At 39.3% G+C, this 19,287-nt stretch overlaps 1 protein-coding gene across 1 annotated transcript in view; it reads left to right on the top strand.

Annotated features, from left to right (window-relative positions):
* The window catches only part of LOC145467313 (uncharacterized), a 152,889-nt gene that overhangs the window by 29,370 nt on the left and 104,232 nt on the right, over nucleotides 1-19,287 (top strand). The window lies entirely within an intron of this gene.

Raw genomic sequence — 19,287 nt, 5'->3', positions numbered from 1 at the left:
TTTTTGGGAATTTGCAGTTTCGTGTTTTAAATAAGTACAAGTCAGTTCATTTTTTATGGTGTTTTATAACTTACTATAACCTGTAAGTGCAAGTAATTCATACTCCCAACATTTATTGCATGATATAAGTGTGCATTGAATATGTGGTACATATAATTAACATACAGTACCACAGGCGGCCCAAGCTCTCAATGTTATCCTTTTGTTTTTTCCTTTTTATGCCAATGTTCAGGCTAACGTGACATATGGCATGTACTATTACATAACGACCGAATTTGACCACGCGAAACATGACTCACGCCTTGCAGTATATGGAGGTGTTGTGTTACAACGGTTTGAATTTATAAAGGTTTGTATGGAAATGCAACGGCTTTGCTTGAAAAGCCAATTATTCTTATATTTTGTGAATAAAATCTACTTACCCTGTTGCTGTGTTGTATTCTTTGTTGTTTGCCAGCTCCTCGGGCCGATCTAACGCGATTTCAGCGAGTTATCGTTCTGTGGGTTTCCACTACTAGAAGAAAGACAAGGCCGGACACTGATTTCCGGAGTGCCCGCCGCTCGAAGCGAATAAATCCACTGAAAATAACCCTGCCGGCTCGGTTCCTCCGTAGAATGGAAGAAGAGATGTTGAAGTTCCATGTCAGTTCTCTCGCTACGCGATTCCATCCACAACGCCTTCGCAACGATACATTTATTTCGAGATTGCTTCGCTCGCAAACTCGAAAACAGCCGCGTCACAAAAGTTAGGACACTTTCGCGGTGTTGGTTAACTATAATTAGCCCGACCGGGGGTAGTCAGCAACGATTTGTCAACGGTCAAACCAAAATGCTCCCCGGGTACCCTCGTGCTTTAGTTGTCAAACCCATAAAGGGAGTGCCCGGTTACCCGGGGAGCATTTTGGTTTGACCGTTGACAAATCGTTGCTGACTACCCCCGGTCGGGCTAATTATAGTTAACCAACACCGCGAAAGTGTCCTAACTTTTGTGACGCGGCTGTTTTCGAGTTTGCGAGCGAAGCAATCTCGAAATAAATGTATCGTTGCGAAGGCGTTGTGGATGGAATCGCGTAGCGAGAGAACTGACATGGAACTTCAACATCTCTTCTTCCATTCTACTGAGGAACCGAGCCGGCAGGGTTATTTTCAGTGGATTTATTCGCTTCGAGCGGCGGGCACTCCGGAAATCAGTGTCCGGCCTTGTCTTTCTTCTAGTAGTGGAAACCCACAGAACGATAACTCGCTGAAATCGCGTTAGATCGGCCCGAGGAGCTGGCAAACAACAAAGAATACAACACAGCAACAGGGTAAGTAGATTTTATTCACAAAATATAAGAATAATTGGCTTTTCAAGCAAAGCCGTTGCATTCCCATACAAACCTTTATAAATTCAAACCGTTGTAACACAACACCTCCATATGCGGCAAGGCGGGAGTCATGTTTCGCGTGGTCAAATTCGGTCGTTATGTAATAGTACATGCCATATGTCACGTTAGCCTGAACATTGGCATAAAAAGGAAAAAACAAAAGGATAACATTGAGAGCTTGGGCCGCCTGTGACGGTACCAGAAGTATATAGCCCCGAAGCGTATAACTCCGATCCAATGCTGTCTTTTTTAGCGAACCAATCAAAATTTGCTTCCTAACAATGGAGTGTTGACTACTGTTATGTCACAGTTTGTCATTTCTGCCGAAGCAATAGCGGACACATTTGTCTGCTAACCTTGTAGAGGAGCTTTCCACGCTGAATGCTACATGTATGATGATTTTTCTTGAAATGACTGTATATTCGTAAGCAACAGACTGGTTTTCTTTTCAAGCGAATCCGCTACACTCCGGCTCCCATTCGCTTTTGTAACCAAACATTTTTGTGGCTCGTTCCGTCGACGAGACAGATTAGTACTGTCAACTTGTGCCTTGCAGAACGGACTTGACAGGGAGAAAAGCTTGGGAGAGCTCAAGCGGCCATTCGTTACTTTAGTGTCAGAGATAAAGGGCAGTTTGCACAATATAACAGTAAGATCTGAAATTCAGGAGAACCATATGATTTAGAACAAAATACGTAACTAAATTGAGTTATCTAGAAAAGAAACTTCTTAACATTTAAATCCTCAAGATCCGTTAAAGGGTATTGCTAAACACGTAAGCAACAATGGAATTAGTAGCCCATGCGATAAATTTCACAGCAATGATACCCTTTGGGATCACCTGGCTTATCTTGGTTGGGCAGTCTGTATGTTGTGGTGGTGGTGAGGATAATGATAAAGAAGAGGAAGTTGCCCTTACTCAACGAAACACAGCTATCCGCTGGACTTGCACTTGAATTCTTTTTTTCGTTGACAAGTACCAATTTAGTACTTATAATCACATTGACTTAGTAAGTCCATTATAATGAGAATTGTCTTTCATTTTGAGATCAGCATAAGGCTGCTGTTCAAACAACATGTCCGCGTAAAGGTTGAGTCGTGTTCGTGACACCTCCCACTACCGGAGCGGTTGAACTGATATCACCAAGTCTCGGATTCAAATTCCAATGAAGTATGATATTTTTAGCCTCTCTTGGTAATACCTTATTTACATGGTACGTGTTGCAACTGTTGTAACGAAGTGAACACCTAATTCCCCTTTGGTTGTAGAAGTTCAGAATTACATGTGACTCGTATATTGGCGTACTTAATTACATGATGTGTGACACGCACCCGGCCAGGCCGACAAGATTATACATGATACAACATGGTTCTATGTAAAAAGAGGGATATGACTCAAGTAAAGCACAAATGTATAGGAATAGTATTACATGGTCCCACGGCAAATCTAATATTGTTCACTTAATGTTACTGGTCGTTTTGATCGTTCCTCGATTCTCTGCGTTGTTGGCTGAGCAGCAAGTGGTACAGGACAATGTTGCTTATCATTTACTGTTTCTCTGTCTGTTTTCCTATTACTGGGCATGCTGCTTTCGTTTGACAACTCCAATGGATATACTTTACAGTGTCTCTAAAGGTCTTGAAAGCTCTTTTTCCACAGCGTATACTCTTAAAGACACATATCTCACTGATCCGTCTTTCCCTGTGTGTAAATTACCAACCACACCTACTTTCAGATGGTTGCGTGGTGTGTCATCATGTATGAGAACAACGTCTCCTATAACGATGTCTCCTGTTTTCTTGTTTGATGTTTTCTTTCGGTAATAGTGATGTTCGCGCAGACTCCTTGGATATTCCGGTTGCTATCGTGTCCCGATGGCTTGTATTACTTTCTTGTAATACTTTGCTCTTTTCGTTAGTTCTTTAACTGAAAATTGAGATAGGACATAGTCAGGATCAGGAGCCGTATATGTATTTGGGGACGGAAACCGTAAGTCTTGGAATCCACGCGCGCCTATGATATGGGACAATTTTGCTACTTTTAGAAGAAATTGCACCACCCTGACGACATATATTCGCGCGGATCCACGCACGTGTCGTGAGTTCTCGCGCGCATTGAAACTTTTGAGATAGTATATATTGAATCTCAATTGAAATAAATATTTTTAATCCAAAAGGATCAGTTGCAGCGTGGCACAGTTAACAGTTGAAAAGTTGTAAATAGTAATAACGCAGTGCCAAATTAAAAAAGATGTTTATAGCAGACGTCTCGGGCCTAGCTCTTCCTCAGCGCTAAGTTTTGAATGGGACACGTCATTGAATCTCGTTTGGCTTACATGAAGTCAAAAGCGCGATAAACCCCGCGAAAATGTTCATTCAAAAATCTGACAAAGCAACACATCAAAATTTTTCTTGGATCGCGACGAGTTAATAGTTTCTCGGGCAAACAAACAATTTCAAACTGCTCGGTTAACCTAAATATAAAGCTGACAACAAACGAAAATTGCATTCGGTAAAAGCCTCTCTCAAAAATTGGTTATGCTTAAATTTGGATCAGTTTTTCGAAGACTTGAAAACAAACTGCACATGGTGGAAGCTTTTGGTGGTTGAGCTCTCTATCCTTCACGGCCTCTTCAGCAAAAGGAAAGAACAATATGAAACCAGACATTTCTTAAAAGCGAGAGTGGAGAAGAAAACGAACAAACAAGCTTTGAGCTGTTTGAGATGCTCTTTTTCAATAGCAGGTTTGTGGGTTACGTTTTCCTTTCCACTTCGTTTTAAATTTGAAGAGCTGCGCGTCTAAGACTAATCTTGAACACATGAATGGCTTTTGAACATGATCTCTGTCACTTTCGTTACTTGGTAAAATAAGCCTAAATGAAAAGAAGACTGAGCTCCAAAGAAATTGTCAGAAATGTAAGCTTATATTTGTGCACGATACAGTCTTTCCTTCGAGCTGCTGTGTCTTCAAGAGTTCAATTCAAGATCGAACGACGAACGTCGATCAGAACTAAAACCCGGGAACTGAAATAATTGATCAAAGGCTATCGGTATTTGATAAGACTTCCTTTATTGAAGCTCAAAAAAACTATTACCTTTAACGTTTTAAGAACAATAGGATTTCGTATGTAAGACTTCACAAATAGAGATTTGTTAAAGCTTTCGTGTTTTGTTTGCCGAAAGCATTTAAATGGCTTTCCATGCCAGAAAAGTTTTACAGTGAAAGCTTGTGCTGAATTTTATTGTCGTCAAATCGCTAGAAAATTCTCTCTAAAATTCCCACTATGCATTATTAACCTTAAAAGTTTGATACAGACCAGTTTGTTGTGTTTTTTGGTCCGTCTCCGAGTGCCGAGTGCCTTTGTTCAACCAGCTGATTCAACTCCTGCTCGCTTAAAGGTCAAATGCAACGAAATTAGGCCTAGCTTGATTATAAGTTAAAATAAAAGGTACTAATCCAAATAATCATAATCCCAAATTTTACCTCATTTAGTCAAAAAGCCGCCGAGATATTAGACCTTGACTACTTTTTCTTCGCTTTACAAACGGAAAGGCTCGTGGAAACGTCGGACAATTGTCGGAACTGAATTTTGTGACGTCATAACTGGTGAGTTCCCCGTTCAGAACAACAAAGTATTAAGGCAAATATGAGTGTTTGTGCAGCTTTAATAGTAGCATTCATTCAAAAATCTGTGGTATGAGCCTGGTTTCATTCCTTTAAAGGATGAGAAGCGATGTGGGGAACTGTTTCATCTAGTTTCATCTCGTCTTCACGCTACCAGCAAACATTTCAGCAGAAACTTCTTGAAGCGGTATCTTTCGTAATCGCTAAGCAGGGTCTCGAGTTCCAGCCCAAAAACCTTCGGAGCTGTACCATATGCCGTAAAGCCAAGCATTGACGACGAAAATCCTAGAAACAAACGCTCTACCAATACGGAATGCAATTGTTCGGCAGCGGCAGCCATATTGTAAAAAGCAGAAAGCGAGGTAAAGCCCGGGGCAAAGTCGCTGTATATAAAATTATTGCAAGGTTTTATTACATCAAGTTTAACTTTTTAGATTCACAATCTCATTTTCTAAACTTAGTCTAGTTGAAATAAACAAGAGAAAATAGAAAAAGTGTCATTTTTGTCATTTAACACCATTTCCCGCCATTGCGATTTGTAAATAAGCTTAATTAAGACTTCATTCTTTAAAAACGTCTAAATAAATCATCTCGAATTACCAATTTTCTGCAAAAACATTGTTATTAGTTGAACAAAATGTAAACATACTTTTTACAGGGAGGAAGGAAGAGGGATGGGGGTACTAGCCTGGAAAGTGGAGTCAGACTCCTGAAGGAGAGTAACGCTAGTGTGACTCAAGCTTTGACTGATAACTGAAAGATGCCATCCTAAAGCAGACATACAAATTAAACCCATAAATGGTACCCAGTGCTTTAATCAAGGATTTCATAACTGACAGGCCTAAACCAAGAACATAGTACGACTGTATTCTCTTACTTCTCACTTGCAACCCTTAGTGATACTTTGTTGAGTGAAGAAGACAAGGCATTTCACCCGGAATACCCTTAGTCAAGGCCGTAGCTACTGTAAGGCAAACCGAGCCACTTGCCTCAGCATTTTTTTTCGTTTCTGTTGTTTCTTTTTTGAAGGCGAAGGTAAACACTGCTAAATATCTAGGAAGAGAATTTTAATTTACTGTAGACATTGCCTCAGTCATATTTTTTTTCTGGCTATTTTCCTGTAAGTAATGCTTTAATGTTGTTGTGTAAATTTTCATTGTTCATCAGCATGCTGATAAATAAACTTTTTGCTGGAAAGAAGGATTGAATGCAACAATCACAAGCCCCCCTGCATGATATAATTGGTACTTCTTGATGAAGACTAGTAGTGAGCAGTTGATATGTTGTGATCTATATCTCTAGTGACCTCATCATGAGACAAATGATATTACCACAATTCTCATATTTTTACAATGCAAAAAGAGACAACAATTATAAACAGGGCTTTCACATGGGATTTCCTCCACTGGCAGTTTGCAATAAATTTATCAAGGTCATTAACCTCTTTAGATCCTAAAGGAGCTAGTTAGCTCTCTTTGAGCATGTGTAGTTGAAACCGAAGAAGTTACTTATCTGTCTGAATTTGTATGCTCTTGTATGAAACATGTCGAGGTGGGTGTGCCTTAACCCTTCAGGTGCGATGGGTTAATTCATATCTGTTCTGTCAGAATATTTTTTGTTTTGAACATCTCTCATGTTTCTAATTGAGGCCAGAGTGCTTACTTGGAAACCAAAACCAGGATCATTACATTCTGTACATGTACTGTGTGTCATTTAATTTATAAATAATAAAGTTCCATTGATGTTTAGCTGATGTGGTGTGAATAGCCATAGGAAACTACATGTATAATGCTTCAGTGAGCAAGTAAGTTAGTAATTTATCAAAATACACGGACACATTTTAAGAGTCACTGACTGGAAATATCGAGAATGGCTGGCCAAGTTCAAAAAATCGAAATCCTGAAACTTTGCTTGAAGCACGCTTTTAGGGAGCTACTTTCGAAAATATTATTCCAATTTTCTTAGAATTTTACGTCTTCGAGAAATCCGCAAAAAACGAAAATACAGCTTTTTGCCTCATTGAATATGCAAAAAATATCTGGAAAATTGACAAAGTTCTCGGTATTCGCATTGAAACAGTTTACAAAACTAGGGAGCAGCAATCTGGGTGCCTGGGAAATTTTTTTCAGATCTGTTCCCAGGTAAAAGTTTGGGAGGTCTGGTACCAGTGGAAGGTGTTGCAGGTCTGGTACTGAGGGAAGTTGTTTCAGGTCTGATGCTCGGGGAAGTTGTTGCTGGTCTGATGCCAGGGGAAGTTGCTGCAGGTGTGGTGCCGAGGAAGGTTCTGTAGGTCTGACAACTGTGGAAGGTCTTGCAAGTCTGGTACCAGGGGAAGTTGCTGTAGGTCTGGCACCAGGCGAACTTCCAGAGGAAGGCATTGCAGGTCTGGTGGTGGGAAGCACCCTTACCACCCACTCTAGGAGTTCAGTGGGTGGACCTCGTGTAGATGGCAGACGATGAACACTTCTGATGGCGAGATTTTGTCTTGCTCGCTAGTTAAGCCCACGCATGTAGGGTTCATCAAGGCTTTGTTTTACATTTTTTAAGCAAGTCCGCTCCCATGGCAACTTTTTCACAAGAAAGCCAGAATGTCGCAATTCGCCGTTCTCATCTTCTAACCAGTCAGACTCATCTGAACTTGTGCACTCCATGCTGCCAACTGCCTCCTCGATTTCCTTCTTCTTTTCCACAGACCATGGCATGGCTTTCAAAGAGGAAAGTCTCCTCTGGATTTTCTGGACAGAAAATGAAAATATCATAGCTTTTAGATAAAAAATATGGCAGGATTACCATAAAATACTGGTTCAGCATTGAAAGATTTTTCTTGTCTCATCATTTCCCACACATCCAATTCACAATTTTGGAGTGGATTATAATAATAACAATTACTGTTAACTGTCTCTCACCCAGAAACAAGATTACTGCATTTACAGCAAAAAATACTACCCCCCAGTTTAGCAGATTGTGACAGTTAAGATCTAGGGGTTGCACCCTGATGTAGGAAAGCAATTCCAGTGGAGACAATATTGGCTTTTCCTGTTCTTGTTGTCTTTCATTAAAAAAAGGAGAGTTACGTTCTATACAAACGTGACTGTTCTGAATTAAGTGGCAGTGCCGCTAAAAGCGGTCCACTCGACTTCGGGACCAAAAATAATTTTCCTTCATTTTTTATCAGTGAAAAGGGCTTGACACATTTATATAAAAAAGCAATTTATTATTTTCCAATTCCGTATTTTTGCTTTGCCACGAGCCAAAATTGAATTTTGGCCGAACTGAGGTTGCCGACCGTGATCAGAAAGGTAAAATTCACCGATTTTGTGAAGCGTGCTACGTCGCCTAAAATGCAGCTCACGGAATTTCGTTTTCATACGAATTTTAAGGTACATTCATTACTTTGACTGACGAAATATGGAAACTTTTCGAAAAATTCTAAGCTTACCAGCGAGGCTGGAAGACACCTTACTCCGAGGCCTTTGATCACCTACTTAAATTTAGCCAAATTTGTCGGGGAAAATCTCAAAAGTTGGGTCTAAATGAAGCCTAAAAACCACATCACAGTAAATTTCATACCTTAATCAACCATTCTATAAGTTCAAACCGGTGGGTATCTCCTTCGATTGCACGCGAGAACAGATTAAAATCTGCCACAGCCAGTGTGTTTACATAGCTATCGCTCGTGTCAAAGTTCATTTGCATAACCCCAGCACCCGGTGAAAATACATCTTCTTCCGTTCAGGTTCGTTTGTTGACCTTCTGAGTAGTGCCAAATAGCTTCCTTTAATACTTGTGCACACTCTAGATCCAGTTTTGAGGTGAAGGTTGCGTTAAAGTTGATCAATTCTCAAGACTTGCGAGACTCCAAAAGTAAATAACGGCGCCGGTCTGCAGAAATTAACCGTAGCCGTCGTCCTGACCCTTCAATAAATTCTGGCGCAGAGGTAGCACTAGGAGAAGAAGAAAATCGTAAGTTTTCATTTACCGTTTAATGGCAACTGAATCCTGTACTACTGCCAAGACTACTGGAAGCTTGAGGGCTATATGCCCCCTACTCAACTTTTATGCAAGTTGAGTGGGGGTGTGCGGCCCACTTCCCAAAACCCTCACCCTCTTTATGACCAAAATCTGCGTTTTTTGCTACCCTAGTTATGACCTGACCAAAAATTCGATAGCCTATTTATGACCGTTGCGGCTGACACAGTTGCCCTAAACATACGTTATGAAGGACTTTTGTTGAAGGTCTTATTGATAATGATGAAAAAGTAGCTTCTGCTAAGAAACATGCCCAACTCAAGACTAGAGTGCTAAAACCATACCGAATTTATAACCAATGGCCAAAATCGATACCCTATTTATGAAAAACCCTTCCGTTTGGGGCCTCACATACAGATACCTATATAGCCCATATAAGGGAGTACCCCCCTCCCGGGTAATTGGTCACGTTACAACTTGTGTGGCATTTTGACGAAGCTGGTGCAGCTTTCGTTGTGTAAACGGTCCGATAAACCGATACCGAAGTTTATTTTATGCGCTGTGCAAGATACTGAAAGACAAGCAACTAGCATAAAACAGACGTAAAGCCCATCATTCATCGCAAAACATAGTTCTATTCAAGCGTGTCGTGTTCATTCAGGTTCATTTCCCAGCGATGCAACCGGCAAGTGTTCGTTGTTGTTGATTTTCAAATTCGGGCATATAGCCCTCAAGCTTCCCGTAGTATTGGCAGTAGTACAGGATTCAGTTGCCATTAAACGGTAAATGAAAACTTACGATTTTCTTCTTCTCCTAGTGCTACCTCTGCGCCAGAATTTATTGAAGGGTCAGGACGACGGCTACGGTTAATTTCTGCAGACCGGCGCCGTTATTTACTTTTGGAGTCTCGCAAGTCTTGAGAATTGATCAACTTTAACGCAACCTTCACCTCAAAACTGGATCTAGAGTGTGCACAAGTATTAAAGGAAGCTATTTGGCACTACTCAGAAGGTCAACAAACGAACCTGAACGGAAGAAGATGTATTTTCACCGGGTGCTAGGGTTATGCAAATGAACTTTGACACGAGCGATAGCTATGTGAACACACTGGCTGTGGCAGATTTTAATCTGTTCTCGCGTGCAATCGAAGGAGATACCCACCGGTTTGAACTTATAGAACGGTTGATTAAGGTATGAAATTTACTGTGATGTGGTTTTTAGGCTTCATTTAGACCCAACTTTTGAGATTTTCCCCGACAAATTTGGCTAAATTTAAGTAGGTGATCAAAGGCCTCGGAGTAAGGTGTCTTCCAGCCTCGCTGGTAAGCTTAGAATTTTTCGAAAAGTTTCCATATTTCGTCAGTCAAAGTAATGAATGTACCTTAAAATTCGTATGAAAACGAAATTCCGTGAGCTGCATTTTAGGCGACGTAGCACGCTTCACAAAATCGGTGAATTTTACCTTTCTGATTACGGTCGGCAACCTCAGTTCGGCCAAAATTCAATTTTGGCTCGTGGCAAAGCAAAAATACGGAATTGGAAAATAATAAATTGCTTTTTTATATAAATGTGTCAAACCCTTTTCACTGATAAAAAATGAAGGAAAATTATTTTTGGTCCCGAAGTCGAGTGGACCGCTTTTAGCGGCACTGCCACTTAATTTTAGTACATGTCAAATACATGTATGTGCCATACAGTAGTTAAAGTCAAAGTAACCGGTGCATTTGTTGTGGTTCAGTTTTATCCTTGGTTTTAACTTTATTATCCTTTGTTTCAAACTCATTAAAGTATGTCACCATACCCAAAAACAAAGGAGAATAAAATTTGAACCAAGGATAAAATTGAACCACAACATAGCCATACAGTGTATAACAATTATAATAAATATATCTTATTAGACATTTTAATGTGTAGTATTGCAGCATATTTTTATGAGTCAAGCAGTATTTTGGTGAGTCAGAACGGTGAGTCAAAATACAAATGACGAGTAAATATTTACAGAAATACTACACACGAAAACGTCTAATAGGAGAACTATTATCCAACATTATCTGTTCCCAAAATTTTGCCAATGTTTTACTTCTTTCACGTGGTTCGCGGGAAGGGGGCCAGGGGGAAGAGAATGAGAAGAGTACAGATATGTTGTGTGATATTTGTACTCGTTTCACGAGTTATTTGTACTCTACAAAGTAAATTTGTATAACAATAGATGTTATTCATCATAATGGAAAAAAGTTACATCTCTCCTCCTCCCTTGTCTCCTACAGAGGATGCCATGTCTCTCTAACTTTCCAGTTTTAGCTCTACTTGAAGAATCGTGCAAACTCTTAAAATAGGTTGCAGTAGCACCTTCCATCAAGCAAATAATAATAATGTTGTTATAACACCACTGAATTAGTCATTTAATAATGGTAACACATTTACTTTTTTTTATTAATAATACTGTAACATATACTATAGACCTCTATAATAAAGCTTGCAGGGCTTATATAATTCAAGAATGGTTGACAGGGGGGTGGGGTCTTAAATACTTGTATAGAGAAAGAGAGATAAGAGATGAAAACAGAGGGCTTAAAAGAGAGATGATTATTTATTAGCCTGAACAAATAAACAAAGTTAGAGGAGAGGAAGCCAAAAAATAAAGTACAATTTAGTTCTTTGAAACATAATATGGACTTCTACATTTAGAACTGAAGAACCAAATGGTAAATGTAATTTGACCACTGAACACTCACATTTTGTCATTAATCATGACTATGTTGTTTATTTCAAAGTACATGTATGACCTTATGTTGTGTACCGGTCAAATTGATTCAAATTAAAAATGGATACATTTGGATCAATAAATTGTATTATCACTGTTTCTCATTTCAACAGTCAAGGGACAGCCTGATGAGATGCCTGTGTGTAGTTGTTTTCCTGCAATCTACTACATGCATGTATACAATTCTTGATTTTCCTCTGATGTGAATCTGTGGAAAAAGAAACATTTCAATAAAAGGAGATAATTATACACTCTAATACATCTCATTAACAAGTGTAAGGGATGTACTGGGATAATCTCTGCCAGAAGTCTGTACAGCAAAGAATGAGGGCCAATACAATGTCTCCCCAGCAAGCGAGGCTAGTAAGAGACAAAAAAAAAATTCATTCCAATAGATACAGTTTACAAACCGTCTAAGGTATGAGAGGGCTTCTCATTTGAAACAGCTTTATTTTCAACTTTTGTCAGGTATTACTGCACGAAAATCATGCACAGGATCATTTGGGACAGTATCTTCTCAGTCTGATATTTAGAAATATAGACTATTGCACTTGCAATGGAGCAATCGGATTGGTTGATTTTAGTTACTGGCCCTTAAACTTCCTGTGTTTAAAGTGATAAGAAAATGTTAATCTTCCGCATTTTACGATGCGTTTACTGAAACCGGGGCCACCCAGACAATGAAAACCAATCAGATGGCAGAACTGAAACAATAGATTCCAACTAAACGTTTAAGCTGGCAATTTATTGATCAGCGACACCGTAGTTGTCACATCACAACGAACAAGTTGAGATTTGATCGTTTTGTACTGGACATTGGATTGGCTGGATTTGAATTAAACAGGACATTTGATTAGCTGGATTTGAAAATGTTGGAATCTATTGTTTCATTTCTGCCGTCTGATTGGTTTTCAATGCCTGGGTGGCCCCAGTTTCAGTAAATGCCCTGTAAGCCCACTAAAAACTTGTTATAGAAATAACTTGTCAGTTTAACGTAAGCACAAGCTCAAACTTCTTCCAAACAAATTTTTAGTTAAATGCGGCAAAGTTTTAATGTAGGTTTCTGTACGCGTACAACCAAATTATTCCTCATTTTTATACATCTACTAAAAATATGAGTCCTGAATTTAACACCTACAGCGGTTTGATAGTTACAATGTAAATCAGGGGGTGGATTGCAGTGGTTCTGGTTCAACAAAATTAATGTAACAAGTCTTCTTGTTTTACTCCCTAAAAAAAAGGGGGAAAAAAAAAAGAACAAAACATGCCACATCACACGTTACAAAAAGAAAGACCATGACTACCTTTCATCCAAAATGAAGTCAGGCTTGAATGTTTCATTTTCTTTCAGGACTTTATACATCTTTCTAAAGTCTTTCTGTAAATAAAAATATTGAAATCAGTAATTATTTAACTGCTGATTATTAAAAAAAAAGGAGAGGTTAATTTGTACAGAAAGATTGGGAAAAAAAGCGAAAGCCAGCACTGCTGCGACAAAGACAAACTTTATGTTTCACTTTACAAAATGCTCTACTTCGAGCTAAAAATTAACTATTATTACCAACACCACTCTTCTGTTAAAAAATATGTCTGAGAATAATTTACTTAGGGCTGTCTTACAAGTAAAACCTTAGCCGTCCCGTCTGTGCCTTATCCCCGCGAAAAGAAAAAAAAAATCCCGGAAATTTTAAATCGGCGCCATTTGGACGCTGGTTCTGTGGCCGATTCCCTAGCGCGCGGAAATGCACGCGCTTGCTTGGTCACTTCGCGGCCGTTCTCTCAGATCGGTACCTCAAAGTAAACGATCAAGAATAGTTTTCTTTATTAACTTCGCCTACCCGACATAAATATAGTATCAAAAGAGGTTGAGATAACAGAATTTCTGGAATAATACCTGATTATAAAAGAGCAACCGGGGTAGCAAAAGATCTGATGAAACAGAAAGCAATAAAGGCTATCTTTAGAACGCGGAACGGGGAATCGGGGAATGGGAATGGGAATGGGAATGGGAATGGGAATGGGGATGGGGAACGGGAATGGGAATGGGAATGGGAATGGGAATGGGAATGGGAATGGGAATGGGAATGGGAATGGGGATGGGGAACGGGGAACGGGGAATCTTTAAAATGGGGAATCTTTAAAAGCGGGAATCTTTAAAATGGGGAATCTTTAAAAGCGGGAATCTTTAAAATGGGGAATCTTTAAAATGGGGAATCTTTAAAATGGGGAATCTTTAAAAGCGGGAATCTTTAAAATGGGGAATCTTTAAAAGCGGGAATCTTTAAAATGGGGAATCTTTAAAAGCGGGAATCTTTAAAACGTGGAATCTTTAAAAGCGGGAATCTTTAAAATGGGGAATCTTTAAAAGCGGGGATCTTTAAAATGAGGAATCTTTAAAAGCGGGAATCTTTAAAAGTGGGAATCTTTAAAAGCGGGAATCTTTAAAATCGGGAATCTTTAAAAGCGAGAATCTTTAAAATGGAGAATTTGTAAAAACGGGAATCTTTAAAATGGCGAATCTTTAAAATGGCGAATCTTTAAAATGAGGAATCTTTAAAATGGGGAATCTTTAAAAGCGGGGAATCTTTTTTATAAGCGGGAATCTTTAAAGGCGGGTGATTTCTTGTCAACCACTGTTTCGACTTTCCCTCGTTCCTGGTTTTTAAGATGAAAACGGCTCCAACGACCCTTCCCCTATCACATCTTGTTCGCCGAGATCATTCCGCTTTCCTTCAAAGCGACCGATTCTTTCTTCTTTAAAGTGAATGCAATGGGCACTTTGAAATTGTCTTTGCATCACTGCATGGCGTAGAAAGAGGTATCATGAAGCAAACAAGGACGGATTACACGCGAAATTCGCCGCCACATCGTTCGGGCATCGAGAATCGCATTACTTTATTGCTGATTTTCAGTGTCACGCCGTTCAAAATAAATCAAAATCAAAATCAAAACAGTTCAAATAATAAAGTCCAGAATCTTGAAGAGAACGAAGGTAAATATGGGAAGACTTTCGCCAAGATTCAGGTCACAGTAATGTTTCTTACGCATGATATGCGGAGAAATTTTTTACCCAAATTTATAGAGATTTTGATGGAGACGCCATCCTGGCGCCCATCGGGATGGCGGCCGGAAAACAACGGAAACATCTGTCATTGAGTTTTGGTACAAAAGTGTGAATTTATCTCTCCAGGAACTCAAAAACATTTTAAAAATTATAGTTTTTCTAATACATGAACTGTTCAGATAGCCAAATTCCCCGAAATAAGTCACTCTTTCAACCAACATGACAGCTTTCTTGCCCGTCATGTAAACGCCGCGTCACGCGGCCAAGACCAAGAACCCACTTGGAGCGAAAATTTGTACGAATATTAGTTTTCAGCTGCTCTTATACATCATGAAAGTAAAATCTGAGGAGAATCAATAGTTTTGTAGTTTGAATTTTAGCGACGTCATGTGAAACCAGATTTGGGGGACTGTTGATTTATCGATTAAATAACCAAAAACGTGTTTTCCGTGCCATGCATTTGTCGTTAAGTCGTAAGTCCTTCCATTAGCACATGATAAGGCTAGGACAAATATCCATCGCTGCGAAACTCAATTTAAAAACGTCACAGTCCGGAGTTAAGATAAATCCAGGCGGTTCGATTCTTTGGTCGGTGGGTCTAGCGGATCTCAAAAAGTGAGAATCGAGATTTGAACCGCTCTACTATCCCGCTAAACCGATGTGCTTTAATAACGTGCAATATAATTACAATGAATAAATTCCACAACTGTCTCTGTGCCTGTTGAGTTGATACATGTGACAGAATAAATAGCTTCCGGTGGGAAACTGAGAGATTCTCGTTCACTTTTCAGTAAAGATTAACGCTATTAAATATTCCCCATTTTAAAGATTCCCGCTTTTAAAGATTCCCCGTTTTAAAGATTCCCGCTTTTAAAGATTCCCCATTTTAAAGATTCCCGCTTTTAAATATTCCCGCTTTTAAAGATTCCCGCTTTTAAAGATTCCCGCTTTTAAAGATTCCCCATTTTAAAGATTCCCCATTCCCCGTTCCCCGTTCCCCGTTCCCCGTTCTCCTATTTTCATTCTCCGATTCCCCGGTTCCCCGATTCTCCGATTCCCCGATTCCCCGATCCCCCGATCCCCCGATTCCCCGATTCCCCGATTCCTCGTTTTAAAGATAGCCAAGCAATAAACTAAAACCCGTAAACAACCACGTGCACGTGTATAGATGATAGGTCATGATAACACATCAAACATTGTGACGTCTGATGACCTCTCCGATCGCAAACAACGCTGAACAGTTTTGCTTGATCGATAACTACTGTGAATTACAAAATGACAACTATGAAACACTTACAAGGCATTGCGGGGAAACGGCAATCGTTCTCTTTCTTTTCCTGCCAGTGGTTCTTGTCGGCGTATTGGCACTGTTGCTCTCGAATTTTGCCTACAGTTCTTCAAGTACACGTTTCTGTTCGTTGTCCCGTGGTTCTATTGCCTCTCGCAAGCGTGTGTTTTCATCTATAACTCTTTGAAGAAGAAGAACATAATGGTCTTCCCTATTTCAATGCTTTGATCAAGCGAAATCTGCTGCGTCAACTTCACAGTTCCCCAGTTTATAGCTAGAAATGACACACTAAAGGACACGATGACAGGAAATAAACAACGTCGACAAAGCTTTACCGACAAAGTGAGCCGCCACGTTCCCGCCAATAAATTCGCATTTTCCTATTGGCTTATTTTTGCATGAAAGAAACACGATTGGCTCATGATAATCTGGGACCCAGTGTCTTTCCCGGCCGATTAGTCCGGCCGATAGTAAGTCTAACTGTTTTTAAACAGAAACTAACAAGCATATATGCATTGCTTGCGAAAGCAAAGTAGACTCTTGTGCGCGCATTGCAATGAATATCTGTCTAGGACCGCATTCTGGAAGCATCGTCAGCTTTATTATGATGTACACTATGAATGCTGGACGAGAAAAGACGACGCTGAAGAATTCAAACAAGAAATGGAGACAGCATTGCGTAGAGCTAGCCCTGCCGGTTTTACCGCCGAAAACACAAATCTATTCTCTTCTGGTTCTTCTGGCGAGATCATTGCTACAAAAGTATAAGGAAACGAAAACAGAATCTGAATAATAAATAAATTCGTTTGTGTTTAGCGATATTAACATCCCAGTTATGACCATATTTCTCAGAATGAAAATTGTTGCAAACTTTTAACTCTCAAAATAGGGTTAGACTGTTTTGGGGATGTGTTATTCATTGTGCTCTCACAACAATATGCTAAAACTTCTGCATCTTAACGAATTATCTCATTTATGTTTGATTTGGGCTGAAGAAACAACTTTAAGTACCCTTTACACCATGCGTTAATAAACTTAAAGTCGACTCAGAAACTATACACAAGGTTTACACTGATTTTACGCCACTTTCGCGTAAAGCTATCTTTACATACCTTTACGTAGTACGTAAAGTTGACGTAAAGCTTGTAACGTAACTTTACGCAGATTTACGCAACCTTTAAGTCTCCGTAAATCTGGATTTCATGCTGTGAGAACACGGGGTAAACTTAACATAAGAGCTTTACCTTTCTTCTATCTAACAATAGCCAGTTTGAAATTTTTCAAGCATTTTGAAGGATTCTATCGACCGTCGAAGAATTGCCTTTTCAAGCCCCTAGGAAAACGGCAAAAAATGCGTAGTTTTACAGGCTTAAAACGCACCTTGGTATGTCCGATATGGAAACAAAGCAAGTACTGTGCAAACGTATGTCGTTTCTACTATAATAATATGGTAAAAAAATTCTGGGCAATTAAAGTTCACAAAGGTAAAATGCAAAAGTTCGCGACAGTCTCTTCTCAAATTTGCATAATGCAGTATGTTCAAAGAACTCTGTTGTTGGGCACTCTAGTCTGTTTCTGTTCCATTTGTGGGCCATGTTTTGTGGGAAGTCATACAAAAATAGAGTCGATCCATGTCGTTATTACAACATCGTTTCATTATTTCACGCATGGTACATAAAACTATGGATAAAGCCCAAAATATAGGTTCAAAGTCACATAGATTAAACACGCTACATGTATTACGTGACTGGCGTAATGTAATTTATATTTGAGTTATTTTTTTGTAAAAAAAAAATACCTCTTAGTCGGCGCGTCTGGTGTATGTTATGGCGGGTCACTGGATGAGTGAGTGAGTGAGAGATGCATGTATGTCATACCAATTAGACTGGATCTACTATGAACAGCCAATCAAATTTCTTGGTGTAAAGTTAAATGGTATGTGAGAAGACTTGATCCCGATACAGTTTAGAATTAATGGCCATATTTATTCTTCAATAAAAGAGGAGGAAGTACTCACATATTGGGCTTACCTCGGTATTTTCTGTGGGTTAGGTTGAGGTTTTTGTGGGCGGGTTTGATAATCGTTTCCAATTGGATAATCAGTCAAAGAAACAAAGTGTTTGGCATATAACTGCGAGCATGCGATGAAGGGTGAGCTTTTCCCATTAGGTAAGGTTTTGAATTAAATGAGTCTTAGCCGCTCTACTACTAGGTTTAAGATGTGAATGAAAAAAAATGTTGATGCGGTTTCTATGATAGGAACAATCGTATCAGTTAGGGGGATGGAATGCACTACTGGGAATGTGAAGAGGTTGTGACCAGGTTCAAATCATTTGCGTGTTGTATTGAAACCTAAATATCGCTGCAGAGTTCGTAATGAGTGTTCCGAGCGTGTCGTTAATTCCAACATCCATTGATAAGTTTCAATGTGAAAAGCGAATAGGCTACGATTAATTTCGTCAACAGAACAAAAAGATTTTATTCTGTGACGATTTTACAATTACAATGCTTCTTGTGTACTACTGGAATGAGAAGATACGTTTTAAATGAAACTAAATCTTTTCTCTTCGATGTTATCAGGGTTTTCGCTTTTTCAAATTAATAGCCAGCAAGATTTGTAGTAGGAGAAAAAGGAAAGTATTTTTGTTCAAGATAACTTTAGTGAGGTACATGAAGTCTTGGGCGTTTTATTGTATTAAAGATAAGGACTTTGGTAATTGAAAAATAAAGAGTGACGTGTATGTTGCCGGTTTGTGGTCTTTAGTCCGGTTTGGAGGGGAGTGTGACAGTTACATACATGCATTGGGTTGTTTTAGAGTACATAATTTTCGGTGTAATGGTGCCTAGTTATGAACGAGATGAGTCTTGAGTTTTGAGGCAGTTCTTGAGTAAGTAGTATGCAAATGGGCGAGATATTTTCATTCTTAGTTACAAAGGTAACTTGACACTTTTGTTTTTCAGAAGGAAGAAATTCAATTAGAGGTCACGAATCGTCGCTTCTAGTTCTTAGGACATGTTTTAGAGGAGACGAGAGCATATTCAATACAGGAAAAAGCTCCTTTTGTCGTTATGAAGGATTAAATATTTTAAAGATTTCATTTTAGAATGAATAAACAGATGCAATAGACGTAAATAGATAAAATGGTTGTGGCAAATCATGTTCTTTTACGGTGGCTCATCACGGTTTCCCGCATTTTTCAGAACTTGATC

The sequence above is a fragment of the Orbicella franksi genome, chromosome 14 (assembly GCF_964199315.1).
Source record: "Orbicella franksi chromosome 14, jaOrbFran1.1, whole genome shotgun sequence".
NCBI lineage: Eukaryota > Metazoa > Cnidaria > Anthozoa > Scleractinia > Merulinidae > Orbicella > Orbicella franksi.
This window is presented reverse-complemented; position numbering and strand designations above follow the sequence as displayed.